Source organism: Emys orbicularis, chromosome 3, assembly GCF_028017835.1.
Source record: "Emys orbicularis isolate rEmyOrb1 chromosome 3, rEmyOrb1.hap1, whole genome shotgun sequence".
Classification (NCBI taxonomy): domain Eukaryota; kingdom Metazoa; phylum Chordata; order Testudines; family Emydidae; genus Emys; species Emys orbicularis.
In genome coordinates, this window is record NC_088685.1 from 10,847,360 (window position 1) to 10,853,377 (window position 6,018).

A 6,018-nucleotide genomic window follows, 5' to 3' on the forward strand; every position below is an offset into this window, starting at 1 on the left:
CACGTGGCTCCCCCGCGAGGCAGCCCGCAACAGCAGCGCCTGACCCTGCTAACGTGTCATGTGACTGCGCCCCCCCCCGCGTCATGTGACTGCTTTGGGCGGCCACCCCTATGACGTCACTCCCCCTCCCCTCGCCCCGGCACACGCCGCCCTGGGACTGTCAAGCTCAGCTAGGCCTTTCCCAGGGGCACCACCGGCCTGGGATCTAGGGGATCGTGCACCCCAGCTGGCAGCACAGCCCCAGCTCCCAGCGTCCCTTCTGGGGCCTGCAAAGCCACCCTCCCCCTTCCCCAGGCATTGCAAGGGTGCATCCCTACAAAGCCACCCCCCTTCCCCCCACCAGGCATTGCAAGGGTGCATCCCTGCAAAGCCACCACCCCCCTCCGGCCAGGCATTGCAAGCCACCCTCCCCCTTCTCCAGGCATTGCAAGGGTGCATCCCTGCAAAGCCACCCCCCCCCTCCGGCCAGGCATTGCAAGCCACCCTCCCCCTTCTCCAGGCATTGCAAGGGTGCATCCCTGCAAAGCCACCCCCCCCCCCCCCGGCCAGGCATTGCAAGCCACCCTCCCCCTTCTCCAGGCATTGCAAGGGTGCATCCCTGCAAAGCCACCCCCCTTCCCCCCACCAGGCATTGCAAGGGTGCATCCCTGCAAAGCCACCTCCCCCCCCCCCCCCCCCCGGCCAGGCATTGCAAAGATGCATCACACGGAACCCTGTGACAGACAAAATGTACAGTCCTCTGCATAGTGATTGCCAGCGTCACCATTATTAAATGATAAAGTATCCCAGCTATTACCCTCATTTTCCAGGCACAGTGCTTTCCCTAAGCTCCCAGAGCAAAGGCAGGTGTAGAATCTCTATGACCTCATGCTTCAGAGGACTGCTCAGGCCCCTGGACCAAATTCATTTGCTGTGCTGGGCAAAAGTCCCCGTTTATTTTTGCAGCCGTTGCTCCTAGCAACAGCCTATCTCCCATGCCCCGCAGAGCCCTGTCCTTCCGTTTATATGCCCCGAAATAACACTATAGAACATTCATGGAATCACAACTCCCAAGTGGAAAAGACTGATCAGGTCGTTTGGTTTATTACCAAAGTCCACTATAGTAATGGGCTGGCCTTAGGGAAAATGACACCCTGGGCGAACTTGTATTTTGGTGCCCCCGGCTCCTGTGGGCACAGTGCCAACCCATTGCCCCTGGCCCCTGTGGGTACCCCTCCATTGTCTCTGGCCCTGGCGGGCTCCCCAGGCTTCCCCCTCCCTTCGTCCCTAACTCCTGCACTGTGCCCCATTTGCTCCTAACCCCTGTACTCTCCTCCTGCACCCCAACCCCTGCTCTGTGCCCTCTTTGCCCCAACCCCTGCACTCCCCTCCTGTGCTCCAACCTTGCACCCCCCTCCAGCACCCATGTGGGGAAACTGACCTGGATCCTAGAGGGCTGTGAGGCAGGGAGTGAGGGGCAACGCCAGGGCTCCCTGCATCCAGGTCACTTCCCCACCTGGGCTGTGTAAGGGGAGGGCAGGCCTGGAGAGCAGCAGCTCCTGATGCTCACCTCACAACACAGCCCAGGTGGGGAAAGTGACCTGGATGCAGGGAGCCCTGGCATTGCTCCTTGATCCCGCCCTCACAGCCCCGTACGGGGACGTAGAGGAACATTGGGGGGCGGGGAGAAGCGAGCAGTATCTATGCATCACTGCTCGTCCCTTGCCCCATGTTCCTCCACCAGGAGGAAGCAGGGAGAAGTCTGGGCCCCCCACCACACGGTGCTGCCCTGGCAGCTGGGAGCAGTTTCTGATACGACTCCGGCAGCATACACCTCTGCACTGCTGCATGGTGCCCCCTGATCACGGCACCCTGGGCGGTCGCCCGGGTGGCCCACCCCTGAGGCCGCCCAATGTGTAGGATGCGGTATTAGGAGCTGGCTCAGATACTCAAATGGATTTAGGCACCTAAATACTTTGGAGGATCTGGGCCTGTGCTTGTCTCTTTCACCAACAGAAGCTGGGCCAATAAAAGATATTACCTCGCCCCCCTTGTCTCTCTAAGCAAGGATGTCACTTTTGAAACTAACATTTTTAACTCAACTTTTTTTAGTTATTAAAAAAGGTAATTATGTGTATAGGTATGTGTGTTAGAAACACCCAGAAAAGAAAAGCAATCTATAGACGTAAAACAATCAAAGTCGGTCTTCTAAATGTATATAATTCACTTCAAAATTCTACACACACCAGGCAGAATGCAGGGTCTGATGGAGTGGGAGAAAAGGGGCCCACGAAGGAAACCATTTAGACAATTGCTTATCTGGTGTGGATAAAGCAACAGGAATCCTACCAGATACAAAAATCAGTAACAGCTGTTTGCTCATAACTGATATTTACCTCTTATGTTTGTTTTCCCTCAGTCTTGTTTATAAGTATTTGTAATTGTGTTATATTAATGTTGTGGTTTTTAAAGTGTTATTATTATTATTATTAATTTTTGGCTTAGCAGGGAAGAGGTGGTAGTGGGGACTCTGCCTTTAAGCACGGAAAAATCGAGGGGGTGCGCGAGGCAAGGATGTATCAGCATATGTACATTATATGTAATTATACTGTAATCCTTCTGACCGTCAGAGTTGGCAGCAACAAGGGCCGGGTTAAGTATCTAGGGGTTCCATTTCAATAACGCAATGCAAAACCGGCTCAAGCCCCCACCCAGTGACATGGGACAATTACATACCACCCCACTGGGCACCTCTAAGAGGCACTACTTCCCCTCTCGCAAGCATGGAGTCTGAGTGTAGCAAACGCCTTTTAATAAGGGAGGGAAACAATGCGGCATTATATTGGGGAAACACCACAAACAGGATTCATAACACAAACCATGAGCAAAAGACCTACCCCCAAGTAAGTTTGGCAGTGTCCTTTTCCCCTCAGGGTCTTAAGTCCAGCAACCCAACAGTCACCCCACCTACAGTTTCTGTCCTTGGTCAGTGCAGCCCCAGAGTTCAGAAGTTCATCTGCAGAGATTACCCCCCAGCCTGGGTGGAAGTGGAGGGAGGTATGGGGGGCAGCTTACATGCTCCGCTTGTGTCGACAGCCGGTTGCCACACCTCTCCGTGGGGTTCTGCTACAGTCTTCACTGAAAGCCGCTCCTCCCCGCTAGCCATCTTGCTAGCCGCTCACCACTCCACTAGCCATCCTGCTAGGCGCTCCTCCCCACTAGCTGCTCTGCTAGCCACTCACCACCCCGCAGGCTGCCCCACCCCCCACTTAACACAGCTCTCAGTGATTTCAGCTCATAGTAGGGAAGCCTCAGTGCTGGTGCACTATTAGCCCAAATTAGGTCTAATGCTTAGACCTGGGTATCATGATTTCAGCTTTATAGCATGTAACAAGATACCTAATGGAGTAAAAATTAGCTCTGTTATTACAGAGTAGAGAGAGAAGGGGGGGGGGGTCAAAATTGTGTTTAGGGCCCTTAGAGAGGGTCCACACTAACAGGTACACATACCTATCCCTAGCCTCTTGTCATTCACTGGGTTTTGGGACCCATGTCCCTTGCCTAGCAAGTGCTGCTTAGTTGAGGGTGAGTCCTTCCATCATAAAATGCCAAGTACAGTTCTACTGTCCTTGATTCACATAACCAGGATAACAACCCTTTATTACAATCTCCTGCCCCAATAACAAAGAGACTGGGGATCCCAAAGCAGCCAAAGTGACCATTTGGGCAGGCAGTCCATCATGTTAGGCAGGGTGGGTGTGCCCATGCAAACGACATCAGCCCCTGAAGTCCTTTTCCACAGCTCATCACCAGATGTCAGGGTAGAGCTCATTCTGACTCTGCTTACATCTCATAACCTGCAAAGTTGGGGCTAGAGGAGTGGAAGACATAATGGAGCATATAGACCTCAGAAAAGTTGGGGGGAAGTAACTGCTCAGTAGCAAATGATGTCCTTGCCTTTGAGGGCTGAGCTTCCCAGAGAGAGAGTCTGGGCAACATACTGTAAAGCTCTTGTTGCTATGCCCAGCCAGTTAGAATCAGACATTGAATAAAGCAGAGCTCTTGCAAGCATCTTAAGCACTGTACAATCGCTGGACACCACAGAGGTCACCGGTCTTGTAGGTCAAAACAACTGGGATCTCTTCCCAGCTCTGCCACTGAGCTGCTATATAATTGTGGACAAGTCATGTAGGTCAAAAGTAGGCATTGGTTCAGGATGCCTCAGTTTTGAGACCTCTTGGTTTGCTTTTAAAAACCACTGAGCATCCCAATCTCCAGCTGAAGTCACTGGAAGCTGTGGGGGCTCTGCGCCTCTGAACCACAACCCCACATATTTTCAACTTGGACACCCACAGCCAGTGACTGTTTTTGAAGTGTTGGATTTTGGTGTCTAAACTGGGGCGTCCAAATTCAACAGAACCATGACATTTTGGCCTTAGCCTTTCTGTGCCTCAGTTACCCCCTCTTTAAAGTTGGGACAGTAATACTCCCATACCTCACCAGGATCTTGCGAGGGTGAATTTCTTCATTCCATAGTAAAAACTGAAAAATGTTTCATGACCATTTTATTAGATTTAACTCATGTTTTAAAATCACACAAATTAAAGTTGGCTACTCAAGCCTTCTATGAAGCACTAAGTCTACATCCTTCTTGGTTTCTTGTTATAATTTTGCACAACTCTGTTAATGAACTTCTCGAATGCAATGCGTTCATCTTCGGTGGCTTCTCATGTGTCCGGTACTTCCATTCCTTCAATTGATATGCTCATTAGTTCATTCACATGATCAGGCAGAAGGCGACTTCTTTCAGAACACAAAATTCTATTCAATGATGAAAAAGAACGCTCAACTGTAGCTGTTGTGATTGGGAGTAGCAAGAGATGAATTCCTACTTCTTTCATCCCAGGAAACATAGCACAAAGATCCTGTCGAGCAACTACTGAAGATAAAAAAGAAGTTGAAGACAAATCTTCATTCATTCGTCATATGATATTCTACTCTGAGTTCAAATTCTCTATTCTGTCCTGAGCACATGGCAGCCCCATTGCTGGTAGTGCCTCACTCCACTCAACTGTCGGTGTTTTATAGGACAGGCATCTGTAAAAGCTACATAGAGGTTGAGTAGAATCTAGAAGTCACTGTTGTAGATTTTTAAGAATCAAGTCTGTGTACTTTTTCAGTTGTCTTAACAAACACTTCTTGTCCTCTTCACTTAAGGATTCAATATAATTAGTCAACTTCTGGACTGAAATCTTTGCTTCTTCCAGTACTTTTTCAATGGCTAGCTCTCTGATTGTTCCAAATGTAGCTTCTATTGCTGGACAAAGATCTACTACTGTTGCAGCAGATGCCTGGATGGCATTGTTTAATGACCCAAGTGGTTTCAACAATAGATTTACGAGAGAGAGAATGGCAGTAGTCTTCTCTGAACGTAGTAGCAAAAGTAATCCACCATCCTCACTACTTAGATCCATCCCATCTTGGTAGATACTTTCCAAAACCAGTAATAACACCTGGAGTAATTTTAAGACAACAGCCAAGGATCGCTCATGAGAAAGCCAGCGGGTTTTCTCAGGTTGGACTAATTTGAACTTCAGTCCCAGTGTATCTTCTATATTTTCCAAGACAATCAGTCTTTTTGGACTCCTGCTGAAAAAAGAATATAATGAAGACATTACATTTATAGCTTTTTTAATGTCTTTTGAAGATTCTGCAGCTTGTACTAGTGCTAGTTGGAGTAGATGGCCTCTGCAGTGTGTATAGGAGAGATTAGGGTTACACTTTTCTCTGAGCAAAGCTTGTACTCCAACATGTCTTCCAGAGAAGTTTGCAGCTCCATCAGATGCACAAGTAGCCACCTATTTGGGGTCCAATTGACAAGCATTTAACTTTTCTAAGATGTGGGTTGTCACAGATGCAGCCGATGTATTTTCTATAATTTGAACATCTAGAAATGCATCTACTGGCCTACCCCTGACATCAAGATAAGGTAAACAATGACTTAATACTTGATGCCCATTTGCATCGGTGCATTCATCA